Source organism: Lagenorhynchus albirostris, chromosome 5 (genome assembly GCF_949774975.1).
Source record: "Lagenorhynchus albirostris chromosome 5, mLagAlb1.1, whole genome shotgun sequence".
Lineage (NCBI taxonomy): Eukaryota > Metazoa > Chordata > Mammalia > Artiodactyla > Delphinidae > Lagenorhynchus > Lagenorhynchus albirostris.
Genome location: NC_083099.1, coordinates 107114585 through 107139014, shown reverse-complemented (window position 1 = coordinate 107139014; position 24430 = coordinate 107114585).

The following is a 24430-nucleotide window of genomic DNA, read 5'->3' as shown; positions in this document are numbered from 1 at the left end:
GAATGGGGTTAGGACATGCCTGGAGGTGGGAGGATTGCTATTTTTAAGTGAAGTAGTGAGGGGAAGGCCTTATTGAGATGACATCTGGACAAACTGAAGGCAATGAGGGAGCAGGCCATGAGGATATATGAGGACAGAGGATCATGTGTCAAGAATAAGGGCAATGCAGGACACTTCAAGAAGGAGTGTACTTGCATACTTAAGAAAGAGCAAGGGATCTGGTGTGGGTAGAGCAGACAGAGGCAGGGAAAGAAAGGAAGTGAGATGTGGAAGTAGATGAAATCAGTTAGGTCACTGGACCTGGTTGCATAGGGCCTGGTAGGCTAGCTTGTGGACTCAGCTTTTAAACTGAATGCAGTGGGAAAACATTGGAAGATATCCAGCAAAGGGTGACATGATCTGTCTTATGTGTTTAAAACATAAGTCTGGTTGCTGGGGGTGGAGACATTAATGTAATATTATAGGAAAGAGATGATGGTGGCTTTTATCATGTGCTAGCATGAAGTTGGTGAAGAAGAAATTGCAGTTGATTTAAAAGGATAGCCAGTAAAATTTTCTCAGTTTGGAGGCAGAATACAAGAGAAAGTAAAGAGTCAAGGATGTCTACAAGGTTTTGGTCTATGCCACTGGAGGGATGTCCTTCCCATTAGCTGAGGTGGGAAGAGTGTAAGAAATAATGTAAAAATATATATGGAAAGTTTATAGTTTATATCTTATCTTCACAGCTAAGATAAATAGCTGATGTATGTGATAGACATTATTCATAGGTATATATGTATATGTACATAGGTATAATATTCATAATAATACACAATTGCATAATATTTCATAATATGAATAATCCAAAATATTCCCCAACTCATAGGAAAATTTAGGTTGTTTCCTCTCCCCTCCCCCATTATACAAAGTGTTTCAATAAACAAGCTTTAAATATATTCTTGTATTTTAATCCTTTTATTTCTAAAACATTAGTACCAAGAATTTAGGCTGCTGGGTTAAATTATACAGCTATTTGTAAAATTTACTTTTGCATTATTCCAGATTACTTTCATATGAGATTGTGAAAATTCACTCTTTTACCAACACAAATCCACACAAATACAAGAGTTTCCACTTCCCTGAATCTTAACCAACATCAGATATAATCACTTTTTAAAAAGTATTTTGTCTAACTTGATAGCTAAATATTATTACATTCTTGCTTCCATAGTATCCTTGTCTACCTGTTGTAATTATTTAACTGGAATTCTCTTAAGCATTTTTGAACCATCCTTCTGAAAGTAAAGAATGGTTAGTCAACATGTTCTCTCAAATTAATTTTTAAAATATCCTCTTTTTTCTCAAAAGTATTTCAGAAAGACAACATCTTTAGAGTGGTAAGAACTTATGTACATTTTTTTTCAGATTTAATATAATCTTTAAAACTGATGTCAGAAGGTTTTATATTCAGAGATTAATTAAAAGAATTATAAATTATGCATCTGCTCAATTATATATTTATTGTTACATTATAATAACTGATTTTTTAACATGGGATTATTTGTAATTATAATGATGGAAAATGTATATAAATAATTTTATGTGAAATTCTGAGTGTGAAATAAATTTAGAGAGCCTTCCCTATTTTCTTTCTCATATTTCTCCCTTGTTAATCTTTCTTTCTCTCATCTATTTTTCTTTCTCCATTTCTCCATGATCTATTTGTTTTTCTGTTGGTCCAAGCCCATCCCCAAGTTTACCCTTCCTCACTCCAACACAATGAAAAGATCAACGACATTCATAGTCAGTTAGGAAATACAGAGGATATGTGTGTCAGGAAAATACAGTGATTAAATGAAGTGAATTTTCTGCATTATTAGCACTTCTTTTCAAGCACAAAGACATTTTTATTTAACCACTTTGATGGAAAACCTTTCAAAATAGCAACTAGGATGGCATCATCATGAACACAAATCATTTCATGGCAATCTGTGGGCTCTAGGGCCCACGAGCCACAACTACTGAGCTCGCGTGCCACAACTACTGAAGCCCGCATGCCTAGAGTCCATGCTGTGCAACAAGAGTAGCCACCACAACGAGAAGCCCACGCACTGCCATGAAGAGTAGCCCCCGCTCGCCGCACCTAGAAAAAGCCCACGTGCAGCGACGAAGACCCAAGGCAGCCATAAATAAATAATAAATAAATAAATTTATATTAAAAAAAGAAATTGCTTGGGCTTTTAGATAGATTGCAGCTATTTAGGATTCCTTTTTGCTTATTTCCAGTTTCTAGGAATATGCCAGTTGATAATTAGGATTATTTTATTATAAAAATAAAACTGATGTATATATATTTGAGGAAACCCTGTGTATTCTACCTTTTCATTTAAAACAAGATTTTAGAAGTGAAAATAAGGATAATTCATATTGTAACATTAAGATTCTAATTCTTTAAAAATAAGTGCAGATAATGTAACTGCATTTTTCTAAATTCAACAAAATATTATTTTGCACCATCTTTTTGCCATAAATCTTCTCTTATCTCTCTCTCTGCCCCCTTCCCTCCTCCTCTTCCCCATCCCTCTGTCTTCTTCTTTCCTTCTGGTGTCATCATGCAGCCCTTGAGTCAGGCTGGGGACCACAGAGACTTGAAGGGCTGCTGAAAACTCTCTCTTCCTAGACTGAATATGCTGCCCTGTTTGCTTTGGGGCTTGTCCCAGCTCTAGGAGCCATTCAGGCAGAATTGCTTAAGGATTCCTCACATCTTTCTGGGGCTTCTCTATCTACTTGTGACTCAAGGGCTGACTGGTCCCCTACTTCTAATCTCTCTCCTACTCATGGATTTTTTTCTTGTGGCTGTGTCTAGCCTCCCCACCTCTCCCCCATCATGTTTCTTTCCAAATCTTTTGTTTAAGTCGAAATTTTACTTCCTAGGGTCTAGGCTTTTAAAATCTGAAGGCCAGGAATACTTCATTTCCTCTAATTTTTGAACATATATATTTCCCCTGTGTTATGATACTGAACAGCCTAACTACTGCATAGTTTAGGAGGTGGGGGGGGCAGGGTGAAGAGGAGACCTAAATGGATTAGGAGATACATGAAAGAAATGTAATAATAATATTTCAAAACTATGCCACCATATTACAGTAAATACCAGAAGAATTCAGAGCAACATCCTGTACTTATCTGACCCTTAAATGTTTATCAAGCACTTTTATATTTTAAAAATTATCCTTTATTCAACCTTGTGAGATAGTAGTTTTATAGATGAGGGATACATGACTAAAAGATATTAAGTAATTTATTTTAAGGTTATCTATGGGTAGATAGTGAACACATTACAGAAACCCAGATCTTTATATTGCATGACAAATAATTTTCTACTTTATGCTTTCTTAAATGTTTGTATATTAATAGAAATAAATTGTCCTCCCTCCGTTTAAAAGGAAAAGGTAATAAGACACTTATAGTAAATAATGAGAGATTGATAGAGTGCTGGAGAAACTGAAGGAACCATCAATGGGAAGAAGAGGCTGAGGGGCATAGGATCAACCCCAAAACACCCTTCTGTGATGTTCCAGTGCCTTATAACTGAGCAAAGGATGTTAAATACTTAATGATAGCAGCAGTGCAATAAAAAATATAAATCAATAGTCCCTAATGTAATGTGAAGACTTTCATCATTTGAAATAGAATAACTTCAAATTTATGAAAATTTTGGACCTTGTTAGATTCAGAAACATTTAATCTGTCTTAATGAGATCATCAAAATAGCATAGTAAGTTTCACATTTATTTTGTTTTTATATATTACATAGTATGTGGGAAAGTTTTCTAATAGATTATGTGCTATAAGATGACATTCTATGGAAAGGACAATTAGTGTGGGCCCAATATAAGGAGGTATAGCAATTGATATATTAAAAAACTTTGATATAAATGAGTTTCCTCTGTAAGCTGTGATGGAATTTGAATCAAAGAAATAGTTTTTTTTTAACATTTTACTGTGATATCAAATATCTTTTCAATGTGTCTTTAAAAATTCATGTGTATGAAATTGTTTTATAAGTTGAGAACTTTTTTTTTTCTTTTTCTGTTGAAGCATAACTCCATTAGTGGAAAAAGAAGACTCTTTGTGAGACTCTATTAGAGATTTTTTTTCTCTATGAAACTCTTCAGGAATATTCCTCTTCTATACTTCAAAGCCTCTCTCTTGTCATACTTCTCTTAATAGGTCTCAATATTGTTTGGTTTTAAAATAAAAGCACTGCAAAGTTCATTGTATTCTTCTTTTAATCAACTTAATCTCATTTATGTCTAGACAGCCACTAAAAAAATTAGCACACAGCATTGCCAAAAGAAAACGAAGCAGACAAAACAGCTTAAATTGTCCTTGTCTCTCCTTTTTCAGTCAATTTATTTCTCTACCCAGGTTTCTGATGGGTATCTGTGTTTGTGCAGGAACTCTGACTGTATCTACTCCAGCTAAATGTGCACTTATCTGAGTCAAGAATATCAGGGCTGTAGATGCAAATGGGATGGGTAAGACCAGGACAGGGAGAGATTGTGTGAGTCATACTGTATATGGCTCAGTTTTACTTGATCCAAAGATCTGAAGTTTTACTTGAGCCTTCTCCGCCCGGTTTACTCACCCTTTCCACAGCTGCCCTCATCCCCTTCACATCTGGGTGGCTTTCTTTTATGAGCTCCCATGGTCCCCTGTCCTTCCTCTCTCATAGTGCTTACCACACGTCTTTATTTAAATGTTCCTTTATCTTCATAAACTGCAAGAAACTCTACTGATCTCTAACACAGTGCCTAGTAATCCATAGGTATTCGCTGTATGTCTTATGAATAGATGAATAATGAACATATTCAAGGAGTACACATAGATGCAGCCAGCCCAAGATGTGCTATAAATATAAGATTAAAAATATCAATAATGAAAACAGTAACAGCTAACTCTTAGTGAGCCCTTACTAAGTGCAGATGCTTTTCTAAGCACTTTCAGCCATTAACTCATTTTATCTTTATTGCAACCCTAGAAGAAAGAGAATTGTTATGGGCTTCATTGTTATGAAAATAATTTGCATAATAATTATTCTTCTGATATCTCCACTTTCCTAGTATGACCTATTTTTTTTCTACTTATCTTCCCATTATTAAATGCTTTAATGAAGTGAGATCAATTTTGTTATAAATTGCCAATCTAAAAAGAGTATTACCTGCTCCAAAATAGATACAATTCAAGATATATCTGTATCTTAGAACATTTTGTGGAAAACAACATAGAAAAATAAATACTGGCAGGGAAGTCCATGCAGTAATTAAAAGAATAGACACGTTTTGTGTATTTCTGTACTATGCACAGGAGAGAAGGCATGCAGCAGCAAAGCCACTGTCACTAAATCCAGAATATTTTTATATGCAGATGTTCAGGAATCCAGTTAGGATTGAAATAAAGTAAATGTATCATGATTTTTACAATATCAAAAGTTCAACCTTGATCATACAATTTTATTTTGCTGAAAATGTCTCATGAACTTCTTGCTAACTCCACATCTTTTGCGATGTCTTTTCATCTTGAATGAATTTATTTTGTCATCAAGGTTAGCATTTTCTGAAGTGTGAGTGGTGTCTTCTCTGCTACTTAATTTTCTGAGGTCATCCCCCAACCTTTCTAAAATTTCCTACTTGTCCTTGTGTCTTTAATCCTGCACTTGGAAACGTGGGAACAAAACTGAATTGTTAGAGCTCACAAACTGAACACACCAACACTCTTCCTCTTGATTTCTTGCCACATTTGAAACATTCTGTGATTCACTGAAGGTTACTTTGAGTTACAGCATCAAGCATTATGGCAAATATATTCAATATCCAATTTTTATGTTCTTAAAATATACTTGTGATACATATGAAAAATAGGATGAGAAGCATTTTTATTATTTCTTTTTCCAGTGGTAAGAAGAACTAAGAAGAACTCAGATCTTTTAGTTGAACAGTTTTATAGTTTAATAAATCTATTTTATTGAGCCTATTTTAAGGTTTTATTAACCTATTTTAATGTAGAAAAAATGTCAAATGCTGTGGTGCAAGATAATTAGAGTTTCAGACATCACTCTGATGTTGCTGTGACACTGAGAGAAAAAAAAAAACAACTTTGAACTATTATTTTATCACCTAATTTACTAAGCTAGCTCCTCCGTGCTGTCAGTGTGCTTATCCACAGGGGAACAAACATAACTTCAAATGTGACACTACTTACCACATCTCACAATTTAATAAGCTGAGTAAAAACTTGATTCATGAAAGTAAACACAACTCTCTCAGAAGACTCTTTACAAAATTAGATATAAGTATTGAATTTAGATTTCAGAGAAGAGAGCAATTCAATATTAACTAAAATATGTGCAATAGATCTTTTTAAAAAAGTAATTAACCAGAAGTCTTGAGAACAGGAATGAAAGAATGTAGATTAAAGTTGGAGATTGTAAAACATGGGGAGTCAGTGGGAGCTGAGAAACTCTAGAGCTGAGGCAAGAAGGCGGTAGCAGCAGTGGTCGTGAAAAGACATCTAAATTTCACCCTCACTTTAACCCTAGTCCTAACATCTAACCCTAACCTGTCCCTAGTCAATGAACATAAAACTCATTGTGGAAGTATGTTTGGGGAGAAAAAGGACTACATATGCCTGATCATAAAGGGAACCAGTTGTAAACTGAGCTTCTTTTTTCCAAAAGAAAATACTTTTCAAATGTTTTCAGTATTTCGTATGTTAAACTCTTAAAGATATTCTTGGCATGGTTAGATGTCATCTTGCAATATTTATTTATCAATTTAATAATATATTTAAATTAATATATTTTATAAAATTCAGTAAGAAACAGTGCTTTATTCTCATAGCTCACAGAAGTTTTATTCAAAGTTCTCATGTATATATTTGACATCAGAGTCTTGCTGTCACCAAAGCCACTTGAGTCATCTCACATGATTTTCCTAGAGCACAGCTTCACATCTATTTAAGTTGTTTAAGATATTACAGCACTTTTTGATTTGATGCTGGCATTGGAAATTTTAGTACACGTCGAAATTATCTATCTGCTATTCATAATTTACACAAGGTAATCACTTAATATATTCCTTAAAGAATCTTTTAAAGATGTGACAACCATCCCTTGCAATTATCAAGTCATATACTTATGACTAAGTCCATGTTAAATGCTGTCTACTTTTATTGTTGTATTCGTAAAGTTTGTGTCAGGTGATTTCCGAAATTGTTCAGAGCTAGTGCTAAAAGAGGTCATTTGGTAGACATGTAGAGCCTTTATAAGGACTGATATCCACAGTAACTATTTTTTTTTCAATTTTTTAAATTGAGGTATAGTTGATGTATATAATGATATATGTGTCAGGTGTACAACATAATGATTCACAGTTTTTACAGTTTATACTCTATAGTTATTATAAAATATTGACTATATTGCCTGTGCTGTACAATATATCCCGGTTGCTTATTTATTTCACACATAGTAGCTTGTACCTCTTAATCCTCTGCCCCTATCTTGCCCCTCCCCTACCCCTCTCCCCATTGGTAACCACTAGTTTGTTCTCTGTATCTGTGAGTCTGTTAACAAAGGAGTGGGCAGAGTGTTGGAAAATCATAAGGCACAGTGTACTACCCCATGGTTGGTAACAGGAAAGTTGTTATCAATCTTCAGACCGAAAAATGAAAGAGGAGATAATGATTTCCAAGATAAGAAAGGAACAGTATAGAGACCTTTAAATGTGAAACCTAGCCAGCTTGATGTGACCCTATAGGAAGTAGATTCTCACCTCTCTCTCCTTTCTTTGCTGTGAACTCCTGAAAGGGTCATATATTTGTCTAACTTAAGTAGAAGCCAGAGCAAGAAAGCCCACCCTGTAAGTCAGCCTCCCAGGGCAGAAACAGGATAAGGGTAGATTGTGGGGGTGCGGATCTTTCACAGGGAAAACTTTATTCCCTCTCTGCTCCTTGAGTGTGTGTGTGTATGTGCATGTGTGATAACAAAGTAACTCAGGCTGTTCCCAAAACCAGTGACATTTGGGATTTGGATTCTGGCTGTATTATATTTGAATCCAGAAAGAGAGAAGACAAAGAACTACCTGGGGAGAGAGCATCCATTCTTATGCCTCCTGTCTCCTAAGCCACACTAAAATATTACTGCCCAGCTTCAAACACTAATAACCAGATTACCCCACCTGTAGAAAGGAAAGAGCCCTGGATGTTTTATTCTTCAGGTAAATAAAGAAGTTTCATTGTGTAAATGTAGAGTTGAAGTAACAAAAATAATTTTCAGAAAGAATTTAATCATTCAGTTATCAAATGTGAAAAATTATCTGGAGAACATTGGTCAATTAAAATAGATAAAGGAAAAGGATATCAAAGCAGAGTCAGAATTACAAATCAACTTGAGAAAATGAAAAGTAGACTTTCCAGGACTGACTGTGGTAAATTCTTTTCTTACTGGGTAGGTACACATAAAAGATGTGCACAGAGAGATTCTTGTCATGCAGCTGCAAAAGTAGGCAGGTCAGCTTCCTGCTTACATCTGATTGATGATATTGTTTTTCCTTTTAATATGACAGAATTTGTAAAAAAAAAAAAAAAAAGCCACAACTGCACTCCCAGGGACATTGGGAGTTGTATACAGAAGATATATGGTTTGTATACAACATTCAAACAAATCAAATACTTTTCAAATGCTGTGCTTTATTAGAAAAGTACTAAGACAATCCTGGCTTTGATGAGGCAAAAGAGAGAGCACACTATAAAGGGATGTTGAAGGAGGAAGAGCTTCTATGCCCTCTCCTGACATTCCACCCTTCCAGCATTGATGTAGTTACCAATCTGAAAGCTCCCCCATTGCTGTTGTTCAAAAGTTTTTATTGAGACTTCATTACTTAGGCACAATTGGTTAAATGATAGCCATGTGATTGAACCCTGTTAGATGTTTCCCTGTCCCCTGGAGGTTGCAGCGTGGGGCTGAAAGTTCCAACACTTTAATCACTTGGCCAGCCCCTCCCTTTAAACTATGGAAGGGCCTACCATTTAGTCATCTTGTTAGCATAAACTCAAATAGAATTGAAAGGAGTTTATTATGAATAACAAAGGAAATGTATGTCATTCATGGATTTTGAAATTCCAAGGGTTTTTGAAGTTCTTGTACCAGGTTCCTGGCACAAAGACCAAATATACATATTATTATTATACCACAGCATAAGAAGGGATTTATTGGTTTAGATGTATGAAAAGTCCAGGGTGAATCTGACTTTAGACATAATGGAATGCAAGGGTTCAAATAATACCACTATCATTATATCTCTTTCTTGTCAAATTTTAGCTCTACCTTTTTCTTACTTGGCTTTATTCCTAGTTGATCTTTGACCATAGTAGGCAATGATGGATTCTAATAGTTCCAGGTTTTCTTTATCTACATGATTGTCTCTTCCAAAGTCAGAACAGTCAGAATGAGAAAAAGTGAGATGCATATTTGTGCGCTTTCTCTTTCTCTTTCTCCCCCCCCCTTCCCTCTTTCCTTCTTTCTCTTTGTGTGTTTATATCAATCCCTGAAGGCAGATTTTGGCCAGTGTGGGTCTTATGTCTGTTCTAGACTAATTACCATTTCAGAAGAATTGGGATTGGCTGTTTTGGAAGGAATCAGAAACAAATGATTGGCTTTTGTCACCCTCATGCCTCACCCCTTTGAATGAAAATCAGAAAGTAAAGGATGCTAGGCAGAACAGAAAATAGTAAATGTCCACTTCAAGTCTTTTGGAGATATTTCCCTGAAGTATCATTTTTAATGAAGAAAAGAGTGCAATAATAAGACAGTGAGCAGTGTGTAGACCTTCAGGCAATTAAAGAAACAGAGTAAAGCCTGGAGTGTTAGAGTTAGTCATTAAATATTAGTGAGAATAAATATTTCAGCAAATCTCGCTCATCGTTATTTTTATTAAAAACCACAAAAGTATGTTTTCTTGCTTCTAACAGTCTTCCTCTGTCCAGAAAATTTTAAATGTCTTTGCAGAAATAAACTTATGTTACTAAGTATCCACTTCAACTTCAAAATGAAGTTGATGTTGTGATCTTAAAGTTTGCTTTAAAATTAGAAAATTAATTTCCCTAAGCCTTTAAAAGGAACTGTTAATTTGTCATGATAATTGAACAAACTGAGAATTCTCTTTCAACTCAGCATGTGGTGTTTCTTGTTTATAAATTTGTTTTTAAGGATTTTTGAAGGAGCTGATTAATTTTGATAAAATCTTCTAAGTCTCTAATGGTAGAAAGATGAATCTTTCTTTCTTTGGGTCCTTCAATTTCTTATTTTGAAATGACACATTTAATGGCTTGTAGCAATTGGGGTATTTTTTTTCTTTTAAAAATAAGACTTCAATGAAATTTGTTTAATGAGTGAACAACAGAAAGGTATGTGATTATGTTCATTATGGTTTGCCAATAAGAAATCATAAGTAATTTCTAAATGACAAGATTGTTATAGCAGATGATATATAATATTTGAAAGCATTACATGTACAATAGACATATAAGTAATTTATTTAACTACATTGGTCACAATAGTTCTACTTCATATTGTATTTATCCAAGTATGATATTTGTAAAAGAAAAATCATATGATAACTGTTTGACATTTTGATCTTGACATTATATGTGTTACATTTATTTTTCAGATATATAGACACCATATTAAATATGAAAACTATCAGACTGCTGTCAAATAATTGGTCTTTCAAATTATCTTAGCATAGATAGTAAGATCATATTACTAATTTTTTTAGTCTTCTCTTATTTTGACTCAATTGAACATTATTGAATAGTGCTCTGTGACGGAAAATGGATTGCTGTTTTATTTTCAACTTCTTTATCTCTATGACTTTGTGAACTTTTGGTAAGGTTATTCCCAAAAGTTGAAAGTGTAAGATGCAGGAAAATTTTTTTTTAACTTTTTATTTTATTTTATTTTTTTACATCTTTAGTGGAGTATAATTGCTTTACGATGGTGTGTTAGTTTCTGCTCTATAACAAAGTGAATCAGTTATACATATACATATGTTACCATATCTCTTCCCTCTTGCGTCTCCCTCCCTACCACCCTCCCTATCCCACCCCTCTAGGTGGTCACAAAGCACCGAGCTGATCTCCGTGTGCTAAGTGACTGCTTCCCACTAGCTATCTATTTTACGTTTGGTAGTGTATATATGTCCATGCCACTCTCTCACTTTGTCTCAGCTTCCCACTCCCCTTCCCCATATCTTCAAGTCCATTATCCAGTAGGTCTGTGTCTTTATTCCTGTCTTACACCTAGGTTCTTTATGACATTTTTTTTTCTTAAATTCCATATATATGTGTTAGCATATGGTATTTGTCTTTCTCTTTCTGACATCCTTTACTCTGTATGACAGACTCTAGGTCCATCCACCTCATTACAAATAACTCAATTTCATTTCTTTTTATGGCTGAGTAATATTCCATTGTATATATGTGCCGCATCTTCTTTCTCCATTCATCCGATGATAGACACTTAGGTTGTTTCCATGTCCTGGCTATTGTAAATAGAGTTGCAATGAACATTTTGGTACATGACTCTTTTTGAATTATGGTTTTCTCAGGGTATATGCCCAGTAGTGGGATTGCTGGGTCATATGATAGTTATATTTGTAGTTTTTTAAGGAACCTCCATAGTGGCTGTACAAATTCACGTTCCCACCAGCAGTGCAAGAGTGTTAACTTTTCTCCACACCCTCTCCAGCATTAACTCTTTCTAGATTTTTTGATGATGGCCATTCTGACGGGTGTGAGATGATATCTCATTGTAGTTTTGATTTGCATTTCTCTAATGATTAATGATGTTGAGCATTCTCTCATGTGTTTGTTCGCATCTGTATATCTTCTTTGGAGAAATGTCTATTTAGGTCTTCTGCCCATTTTTGGATTGGGTTGTTTGTTTTTTTGTTATTGAGCTGCATGAGCTGCTTGTAAATTTTGGAGATTAATCCTTTTGTCAACTGCTTCATTTGCAAATATTTTCTCCCATACTGAGGGTTGTCTTTTCGTCTTGTTTATGGTTTCCTTTGCTGTGCAAAATCTTTTAAGTTTCATTAGGTCCCATTTGTTTATTTTTGTTTTTATATCCATTTCTCTACTAGGTGGGTCAAAAAGGATCCTGCTGTGATTTATGTCATAGAGTGTCCTGCCTATGTTTTCCTCTAAGAGTTTGATAGTTTCTAGCCTTACATTTAGGTCTTTAATCCATTTTGAGCTTATTTTTGTGTATGGTGTTAGGGAGTGATCTAATCTCATGCTTTTACATGTACCTGTCCAGTTTTCCCAGAACCACTTATTGAAGAGGCTGTCCTTTCTCCACTGTACCTTCCTGCATCCTTTATCAAAGATAAGGTGACCATATGTAAGTGGGTTTATCTCTGGGCTTTCTATCCTGTTCCATTGATATAACTTTCTGTTTTTGTGCCAGTACCATACTGTCTTGATTACTGTAGCTTTGTAGTATACTCTGAAGTCAGGGAGCCTGAATCCTTCAGCTCCGCTTTTCATTCTCAAGATTGCTTTGGCTATTCGGGGTCTTTTGTGTTTCCACAGAAATTGTGAAATATTTTGTTCTAGTTCTGTGAAAAATGCCAGTGGTAGTTTGATAGGGATTGCACTGAATCTGTAGATTGCTTTGGATACTAGAGTCATTTTCACAATGTTGATTCTTCCAATCCAAGAACACGGTATATCTCTCCATCTATTTGTATCTTTAATTTCTTTCATCAGTGTCTTATAATTTTTTGCATACAGGTCTTTGTCTCCTTAGGTAGGTTTATTCCTAGATATTTTATTCTTTTTGTTGCAATGGTAAATGGGAGTGTTTTCTTGATTTCACTTTCAGATTTTTCATCATTAGTGTATAGGAATGCCAGACATTTCTGTGCATTCATTTTGTATCCTGCTACTTTACCAAATTCATTGATTAGCTCTAGTGGTTTTCTGGTAGCATCTTTAGGATTCTCTATGTATAGTATCATGTCATCTGCAAACAGTGACAGCTTTACTTCTTCTTTTCCGGTTTGGATTCCTTTTATTTCCTTTTCTTCTCTGATTGCTGTGGCAAAAACTTCCAAAACGATGTTGAATTAGAGTGGTGAGAGTGGGCAACCTTGTCTTATTCCTGATCTTAGTGGAAATGCTTTCAGTTTTTCACCATTGAGGGCGATGTTGGTTGTGGGTTTGTCATATATGGCCTTTATTATGTTGAGGAAAGTTCCCTTTATGCCTACTTTCTGGAGGGTTTTTATCATAAATGGGTGTTGAATCTTGTCGAAATCTTTCTCTGCATCTATTGAGATGATCATATGGTTTTTCTCCTTCAATTTGTTAATATGTTGTATCACGTTTATTGATTTGCTTATATGGAAGAATCCTTGCATTCCTGGAATAAACCCCACTTGATCATGGTGTATGATCCTTTTAATGTGCTGTTGGATTCTGTTTGCTAGTATTTTGTTGAGGATTTTTGCATCTATGTTCATCAGTGATATTGGCCTGTAGTTTTCTTTCTTTGTGACATCTTTGTCTGGTTTAGGTATCAGGGTTTTAATGGCCTCATAGAGTGAGGTTGGGAGTGTTCCGCCCTCTGCTATATTTTGGAAGAGTTTGAGAAGGATAGGTTTAAGCTCCTCTCTAAATGTTTGATAGAATTCGCCTGTGAAGCCATCTGGTCCTGGGCTTTTGTTTGTTGGAAGATTTTTAATCACAGTTTCAATTTCAGTGCTTGTGATTGGTCTGTTCATATTTTCTATTTCTTCCTGATTCAGTCTTGGCACGTTGTGCATTTCTGAGAATTTGTCCATTTGTTCCAGGTTGTCCAATTTATTGGCATAGAGTTGCTTGTAGTAATCTCTCATGATCTTTTGAATTTCTGCAGTGTCAGTTGTTACTTCTCCTTTTCATTTCTAAATCTATTGAGTCTTCTCCCTTTTTTTCTTGATGAGTGTGGATAATGGTTTATCAATGTTGTTTATCTTCTCAAAGAACCATCTTTTAGTTTTATTGATCTTTGCTATTGTTTCCTTCATTTCTTTTTCATTTATTTCTGATCTGATCTTTATGATTTCTTTCCTTCTGCTAACTTTGGGGTTTTTTTGTTCTTCTTTCTCTAATTGCTTTAGGTGCAAGGTTAAGTTGTTTATTCGAGATGTTTTCTGTTTCTTAAGGTAGGATTGTATTGCTATAAACTTCCCTCTTAGAACTGTTTTTGCTGTATCCCATCGGTTTTGGGTTGTCGCGTCTCTATTGTCATTTGTTTCTAGGTATTTTTTAATTTCCTCTTTGATTTCTTCAGTGGTCAATTCGTTATTAAGTAGTGTATTGTTTAGCCTCCATGTGTTTGTATTTTTTACAGATCTTTTCCTGTAATTGATATCTAATCTCATAGCATTGTGGTCGGAAAAGATACTTGATACAATTTCAATTTTCTTAAATTTACCAAGCCTTGATTTGTGACCCAAGATATGATCTATCCTGGAGAATGTTCCATGAGCACTTGAGAAAAATGTGTATTCTGTTGTTTTTGGATGGAATGTCCTATAAATATCAATTAAGTCCATCTTGTTTAATGTATCATTTAAAGCTTGTGTTTCCTAATTTTTTTCATTTTGGATTAGCTGTTCATTGGTGAAAGTGAGGTGTTAAAGTCCCCTACTGTGAATGTGTTACTGTTGATTTCCCCTTTTATGGCTGTTAATATTTGCCTTATGTATTGAGGTGCTCCTATGTTGAGTGCATAAATATTTACAATTGTTATGTCTTCTTCTTGGATCGATCCCTTGATCATTATGTAGTGTCCTTCTTTGTCTTTTGTAATAGTCTTTATTTTAAAGTCTTTTTTTTTGTCTGATATGAGAATTGCTACTCCAGCTTTCTTTTGATTTCCATTTGCATGGAATATCTTTTTCCATCCCCTCACTTTCAGTCTGTATGTGTCTCTAGGTCTGAAGTGGGTCTCTTGTATACAGCATATATATAGGTCTTGTTTTTATATCCATTCAGCCAGTCTGTGTCTTTTGGTGGGAGCATTTAATCCATTTACATTTAAGGTAATTATCGATATGTATGTTCCTATTCCCATTTTCTTAATTGTTTTGGGTTTGTTATTGTAGGTATTTTCCTGATGCAGGAAAATTTTATAGAATTGAATCTCCTGCACAGTAGTGAAAGTAGGATACCATGGTTTTAATAAAAATGTCATTTCAGATAATTCATTGATTTCTATTTGGGTTAACTGAGCTCAAGAGAGTAAGATTATCTTAAGTGGAAATTGCTGAATATTAGCTGTTTATGGCCTCTTAAAATATTAATGTTAAGTAAAGGATAGCCTCCACTAATAAACTTTGCCATGTACTTGGACTTAAATGCCACAACAACAATAAGGAGAATAACATTTATAATGTACTTGGAATATTATAAGAAAGGAACTAAAGATAAAAGTTTGGCTTATAGATGTGTATTTGCTCATCCTTTTCTGTATTCATACATTCAGAAATTTTTATTGAGCACCTACTACATGAAAGGCAAATTGTGCTAAGTTCTTGGGTTATAAAAGTAAAGAAACATGGTTCATATATTTTAGGAGCTTACAACTGAAGGGGCACAAACACCTTGATCCTGGCTTTATGAAGCAAATAATGTGGTCAGTGAGATAGATAAATGAATAATTCAAAGAAAGTGTGATACATTTCAGGGATTTATAGTCACTGGATGTTATAGAGACAAAAGTAGAGGCATATTTCATAAACTGTAATAAGAGTTTGAATAAGAAGGGTGACAAAGACTAAGTTTTGAAGGCTTAATAGAAGTTGAGTCAAATGATGAAGGGAAGGGCTAAAGCAGACAAATGCAATGGGAAGGGACATAGTGTTGTAGATTCTGGTGACTTCAAGTTTTTTATGGTTTAAGTATATAGTATAGAGAGTAGAGTTATGGGAAATGAGGCTAGGGAGTGAAAGATGATACAGATACTAAAGGAGGATTTTTAATTTAATCTTTATGATCCATTGAAGACTCTTTAATGAGTAAGTGACCTATTCAAATTTATGCTTTAAAAGAGTTTCTAGGTAATAGAGGATTGCTTTATCCTAGGCCAACCCAATTTAGTAAGTAAGTTGAAGTTTTATAGATTTCACCAGGGTGTGGAAAGGACGTAAACTACCACAGACCGACAGATGGAAAAGTGCAAAGTTGAGTTGCTTTATTTGTTTTTTAATTACTCTTGATATATTATTGGCTTGGCAGTGCTCACTTAGAGATGAAGGGAGGTAGAGAAACAATAATGGGCAGGGATATATATAAAATGAAAAGTGTTTTCTTGGTAGCACAGAGTTCAGTAAATTAGTGCCAGGTTGGTACTGTCACATAATTTGCTGGTAGGCGCACAACAGAGCAGCTTGTAAGAACAGATGAACCAGGGCACAAATAAAGCAATGAACATAAATCAGAGAAACTTAATTTACCATTAGACATCTAGATGGCGGTCAGTGAGCTGATCATTATTACCATACTGCCATGCACAGAGGAGACTCAAAAAATATTTGTTGATGGTAATAATAAACTCACAAAGAAACATGACTAGCATTTCCCACCCCCATTTAGGCCATCTTTGTCCAGAAAGTACTTAGAGGTTTATTGTGATTAGTCAAAGGTGCTTTGCAGAGAACTATTTTGATGATTATCTGAACCTTAAAATACTTTAAAATATCATGTGTTTCTTTCTAAAACAGAGGCAAATTTATTTATGCAATTTATTTTATTTTCAGTCGAATGTCTCATCTGTTTATGTTGATTCAATATTTAGTTTGGTTTTATTTGAAAAAGAGGTTTAAGTATATAATCCATTAAATTTAAAGACAAGTATTACTAAATATGAGTGAGACTTTCAGTGTAGCAGTAATCTCACCCAGGATTAATCTTTGACTATTATGTTGCCAATTTGATTTGAACTTATCAGTCTCACATAAATTCCTCATTTTTTTGTGCACTGTAAGTCTCAGTGTTCTTGCTTGGCTGTTGAAAAACTTGCCCATGTGTTTCTTTATTTTGCCAAAAAAAGAGAAGAAATATAAATATCATTTTTAATCCATGGTCCTGAGCATGAAAATAGGTAAACTAGAGGTGGGACACAAAACCTAAAATAAATTATTTATATATGATATACTCAAATCTAATAAAATTCATGTCACTAATAGGAAATAAATAACACTATTGAATATGTAGCTCAGCCTATTATTTGGGACAGATTCTCATTCACTGTTTGAATTGGGCCTTAAACAGAGGCTGATTTCATTTTTTTTAAAGTTTAGAAAAAAAACAATTACATCAATTACAATAAATGCTGTGACTTTAATCTTTTTCATTATTGTTAGAAATTTTTATCTGAATATAAAGACACTGTTTGAATTGCTCTGTTACAGTTGTTCATTCCTGCCTAGCTCTCTTCTTCATTGTCCCAATTTTCCTCAAGTACATTCGTTTAAAGCATTTAAAATTCAAACAAGGAGAAAAAAAAGCAACACAAAATTTAAACTCTTTTACTTATGGTGAAATACACTATACCACAATACCACACAATACAATAAAATAACTTATGCTCTTTTATAAGCAATCATGATCGCACCTACATGTACATTTAGAAATATTGATCTCTAGGATTTTTCTGGTCTCTATTCCATCATTGTAGATGATAGTTAAGTGTGGCATGGAGGAAGGGATAAATAGGAAAAAGGAGGGATTTATATCCTGTTTATTCATAAGTTGACACATAACATTTCTGCTTATATTCCATTAGCCATAATATATCAATATTTACATGGCTACACCTAGCTGCAAGAGAATCCAAAAATAGAGTGTTTATGCTAGAAGTCACATGCCGAGATAAAACTCAAGAAGGGAGATCAGATGTTGAGAAATGATTAGCAGTCTCTACCACATTTAGTACCTTGGGAATTTTGTGTCCTCTCTCTACTTTGATATTTGTTTATTAGTTTTTAAACAGCAGAATTTCAAACTATTTTTCCCATGGACTTTCTCCAAACTCTATTATAAACATTTCCTATGAGAATAAAAGATTTGTGGTAAATAAATGCACATGGTAAATACATAAACTTAAAAAATAACAAATACATTTATGAGAAAGAGACCCCAATACTTATTTTCTTAGTGTATTACTGTTCCATAAAATATGAGAAAGACCTTTTGTGATTTCTATTAGAATGTTTTTTATCATTTCATTTTTATAAAAGAAACATCCATATATAATGTCAGATTTGTGAGAAATACAAAGTTTTCTGAACTCTCACTGCTCTGAAAGAAATGCTTTTCTAATAATAAAATGTACATGTTGGGAAAATGTTGAAATCAATGTGCTAGTTGTTACATTCAAAATTCCATTACTGTTAATGAGATTTGCAGGCATAACTTGCATAGCAAGTTTCTCTGAAATTTTTCCAGCTGTGTCCTTGAAAGGTACCTACTTCTTCTTCTTCTTTTTTAATCATTTTATCAGAGCAGTTGCTTTTCAGTTTATCCATTTGTGTGTTAATGGCATCTATTCTACATGAAATGTTGGACTTAATTGTACAGGAAAAATAAGGTGTTTGTCTACTGCATCTATGAGTCACAGACAACTCATTGACATGAACCTTAGCACCTTAGCATAGTTCTGGTATTGAACTTCTGCATAATTCGTTATAAAAGAACATGAAGCATTCAGAAGTCAGTGTTCTTTCAGGGATGTGCTGAAGTATTAGCAGCACAAGGAAATATGCCTTTTCTATACATAATTTACACAAAGCAGCAGATACATTTTATGGTTCCTAATAGAGTTATTTTGATCCCGTTTCAGTGGTTTAGAATTATTTTAAAAGTAATATATTAAGAGAAAGTATATTAAAACCAATTTTCTCAACATATCTTATTATTTTCTGTTTTGTATGCATTTCCTTGGAAGACAATTAATAGTGATTAAATCCATATTTCTTAAAAATATTTAAAAAATGTGTGATATATTCACATGATCTAAAAAACAAAATGCTAAAAGGTATATACCCTTTAAGATTTGTTAACATGATTTTTATCTCATCATCTCTTACTTATACCACACAGACTTGCTACTTCCTAAGAAATAGAAAATTGGTTTATATCATACACAATTCCTGCTGACAATATTTTATATTATCAGAGCTAATGCCTTTGGCCATTACCTTTAACTTGATTCTCTGCAAAGCGGGAGCGAAAGTAGGTATCAGGATCACCTACAGAAACATTTGCAAAACACACCTCACTACCACCACCGTCCCAAACTGTGCCTTACTGAACCACAAAGTATTTATCATAATTGGACATTTTGTGTTCTTTTGGTTTGGTACATAAATAGAGATGGGAACCTCTTTTCTAGAAACTCTAATACACATTTATATTTTCCATTAAAAAAAATAATTACCAGGTCCTTAAAAGGAAAAAAATATATAATTATTCTCCATGTGTTCATAGGGACACAACCTGAGTAAAAGCAATTAATTCTATGAATAAAAACTGTCAACCCTATAAAATAAAAACAGGAAGGACATTATATTAGTAACAGCGTAATGAATTGAGCAACATAATTGTGCTGTCTTCCATACACATCAGGCTTCTAGTACTTATGAACTCTGCCCTCAAGGAGCTTATAATCTTTAATGGCTTTATGATGAACACCCAAATATAAGTCAAACAGTGAACATGCACAGTAATCTATTTTTATATGGTCAGAGAAGAATCTCGGAATGTTTATTTGTTAAATAAATTAAATGTTAGATAAAAGCAATGCAATAAGAATTATAAAGTCATGTATCCAAGTAGAAAGAAACAATAAAATGTGCCCATTGTGTTAGGTGAGATGCTCCAGGAAAGGACTCTGAGATAGAGATTTGCATGCAAAGGAAGCAGTATTGGCCAGAAGTCAAAGTTGCAATGCAGTCATGCAAAACTCTCAACTGATCCCTCCAGGGGTATGGAGCTAGGACTACTTTTAAAAGTTGTCCCTCTCATAGTACCATGTCCTGGGGGTTGGGGGGTGTGACATTCGTGAGTTAGCTTTTCTTGACTGAAGACAATTCCAAGAGAATGACTCAGCTGAGAGTCTCCCAGTTGCTGGGGAATGAGCGCCTCAGGCCTGATGTGGGATCTGGGGAATGCCCACCAGTATCCGTTCTCCCTAATTTACTTTAAGATAGGGAGTTATGAGTAGATAACCTGGGTTTTGAAGAATTACTAAATGAAAGGAGGAAGGTACCTTGATTTGGGTTGGAAAGATTGTTCAAATAAGTAGGGCAAAATTTAAAATTTTAACACTGGAAATCCTTTACACAGGTAAGTGAACCCAGGAACAAGTCGTAGGTGGTGGAAGAAGATAAGTTGTAGTGCAGTAGGAAACCCCACATCATAAAGTAGACAGGAAAGTTTGTGACGAATGAACAAAGAAACTTGTTGATAGTGATGTTACGGTCCCCCTGGAGGCCCTTCACCATTTGGCACCAATTTATCTTCTCCAGTGTTACTTCTTTTGGCACAATTCCCAGTTTGTTTCTTAAGCACTCACTGTTTACTGGAATGAACACTAATTTCACAAACTTAAGATGTTTCTCATGCTGCTCTTCTACCTCCCCTTTCTCCATTTCAAGTCCTCTCATCCTTAAAGTCCTATCTCAGTCCCCATTTTCCCACAAACCTTCCCTAGTTCCCTCCCTCCTTGAAAGTCCTACCTTTTCCTGGTAATTCATTGCATGTTCCTCTTTCCTCCCCTCCCCTCTCTTTTCCTCATCCTTTCCTCTCATTTTCTTGACTGTGACTTTTTTCTCATTTTTTCTATAGCTTCATAATCTAGACATCAGGCTGGAGAATAGCGGCTTCTGTCCAAATCTTCTCATCGAAGGGCTTTACATTTGTTTTCTCTGTCCGTACCTATATCCTCTTCACTGCTATTTCCTGGCTATCTTACTCACTACATTCCTTTTTACAATTATTCTACTTTGCCTTCCTTCCTCTTCTGTGCGTTTTCTGACTTGTCTTGCAAGAACTCTGTCCTCCCTTATTATATTTTTAATAGGCATAGTCTATGATTATGTAATTTTGACACAAATTGAGGGAAATAAGAAAAAAGAAGAAAAGAATCTTACCATCTAGCGATATTATGTTAGCATGTTTCTTTTCCTCTTTCTACATTATGTTAAAAAATTCAGTCCCCATTGTATGCCTAATTTGTATCATTTCTTTGGCTAAATTCTTTAAGTACTTTCCACATACTAAAAATTCTTTGTGAATTTTTCCAGAAGAAAATAAAAGTATATGGAGATATACTATAAAATACTCCATTCCATTCTAAAATATATTTTAAAATGAAATAAGTAAGTAATAGGAATGAAAAATTCAGGTAATCAGTTAAAAAGAATTATTGATTATTAGTAATAAATGGAGTCACTGAGAGATAGGAAGTTTAAAACTACAAATGGAAAGACATCATGAGTAAGTATGCATGTATAAGGAAAAAGTGGATAAAGAATTTGATAAGAAGCTAGATTGTAGCTTAATAGGGACAAAAAGGAATAATTTTTTATGTTGACAATATAGAATTGAGCAAGACACTTCGTGTTCAAAGTCAAGTCTTTAGTATAAAGAAGTACTTGTTATACAACCAAACCTAAAATTAGCATTTGAAAGACTTAATGAGGATTGTTTTCCTATGTGACATGCTTATTCAGTTCCATATTCCTTATTCGTTGAGAGAAGTATCAAAGCACCACAGGTAGGGTTGTTTCCAGAAAGGAATGTGAAAATGACTGTTGTTCCTCCTAAACAATTTGCAATCCCAGAAATGATTAATAATAATTCCTTACATTTGTATAACAAAAGTGTTATAAGATCACTTTCATATTATCTCCTTTTATGTTCACAACAAAACTGTGAAGTAGGTATTATAATTATTCTATTTATAAATAGGTAAACCAAGGTCAGAGAAGTTAAATGATTTACTGAAGATGTTATTGTTAGCAAAGGGTATCCAAACCTAATCTGATTCATTCTGGTTTTTTTGGTTATGTTTCTCTACTAATGTTAAAGAGGTGGGCTTTGTTGAGGATGACCAAAATTGTCATCCTTTTATAACACAGAAATTTCAATCTTAAATTCTTAATATTTATCCTCTTCTTGGTTGTTTGGTATATGTCCCAGTGTATAGGAATAATATGTTTTCTAAGTTTTCACAAAAGAACTACATTAGTGGATATGAAATTCTTCTCTGACTTATAGCTGTTACACTTTTGTCTTCTGGCAGTTGCTACTGAAAATAAGTCATAATCCTCCTGCTTTTTTTGAGAAATACCTACTTGGATGATGCTAAAATTTTAAAATGTATTCTTAAAATATTAAACATTTGTAACATCTGACTAATTGAGTGTTCATTAATGTTGTCTATGAGGTGGTAAGGACATTCAGCCTTCAGATACATGTATTTCTATTTCAAGATTTATTTTTAATCTTCACAGCCCCAATTATGCTTAATCCTCCTTCAGATTTTCCCAAAGTTGAGTCCCAAACCCTATCCGCCCTATCTATCATCTTCTTTCCCACTGTTTTAATTCATTTGTCACATTATTTTTATGTTCTTGAAAACTTTCAATTTTTCCTCTAATTTCTTTATTTTGGTTTCTAGTATCAAGATGCTGTTGATCACCTCCAAGTCAGATTTTAGTTCTTCAGTTGCTTTTTAAAATTTCCTTGCACTTCGTTCTTATTTTATAAATTTTTCTTTCATCCTGTGGTTTTGATTTTTCATATTACTCTATTTATCATTCTTCTCCTGTTTCATTGAGACCATCTTCCTTGTATCCTATTGAGTGTGTTGCTAAGAAATTGCCATCTTAAAAGAGTTATTATTCATGGTAAGATCCTACCTATGCTTTTGTTTTGTTCACTCATCCATGAATGAGGAAATTTTATCCAATATTTGTGCTTTCCAACAGAGTACTCAGATTGCCTTTCATTCCACTTTCTTTCAGCATGAATATTAGATGAATATCCCTTTTATCCAAACAAGAGGGGAAAAGATGTGCATAGTTCCTGAACCAATTTATGGTGTCTAGTCGGCATAGAAGTACTATAGACCTGTTAGGTTAAGATGCAGTCTTCAACTCTTATTACCTTTTGGCTTGATACTCTGAACAGAGGAAGTACATAAACAATGATAATAGTAAATAATCACAAGGGCAATTTCTGAATTAATTGTGTCTATTATATTTTAAGATGTTGGCATTTCCTTCCTGATTCTGTAAGCAGCTGCCAGTTCCCCTAGAGCATATATATGTTGTCGGTATGGTAAACATACAAGTTATTGTCCAAAAAAGGAAGATCTGAGAGTGAAAGCCGCCTCTATTAATATCCATGTCAGAGAACCAGCATGTACTAGGATTATCCCAGGCAAACTGGGAAGAATGTTCACCCTAATTCTAGGATGTTCACATGGATATGGAAGAAGAGGTACTATTCCAAGAATGAGGTAGCTAGGTTCTGTTAGTGTTCTGCTACTTGAAATGGGAGCTGCCATGTAGTAGAAGAATGGACACTAAGTGTTCAGTGTCACAAACCTTATACTTTTGGATCAAAGAACAAACTCTTGTGAAAGTTTCAATTCTGTGATTCTGGAAGTTTGCTCCTGTAATTGCATAAGATAGGAAACCAACAATTCATTATCTCAGTTCAGTTCTTCTGACCTTGTAGTTCATAGATATTTTCCTGAAATGCTTGTGATATATTGATGAGTCCCACTGTCCAGTTTTATCATGAGTTTTCATTTTTTTGTGTGTGGCTCTGTAATTATTTTGTTGAGTGCTGGGAGACAGTGAGTTCAGCTGTGCTACCAAGATTTTATATAAATTTCTGTTTCTGTTTCATTCAGTCTGGTAATATCTTTAATCATGTGTTAAAATCTACTCCACATTCTCTATGTATTACATTTACTCAACACATACTAAATATGTGTTTTCCTATCATCTTTGCCATAGATTAGCAACTCCTAGAGAATATAGAAAAATCAATGGATTCAATAAATATTTATATTGAATATCTACTAGTGTATCATATTTTTTAACTTGCTTGGAAATTCAGCACTCTACTCCAATAAGTAGATGTCAGATGTTTTACTGCTAGTAACAAAATATGTACCATGAAGTGAAAATTCTCTAATTATCATATTTAGTTCTGTTAGTGACCACCTTAAAGCTTAATCTAATGATTTAAATATATTATCTGATTCACCTTGATGTACTCTTAATTTCTTAATGGCTGACTGGGTTAATGCTTAGCATGAGCC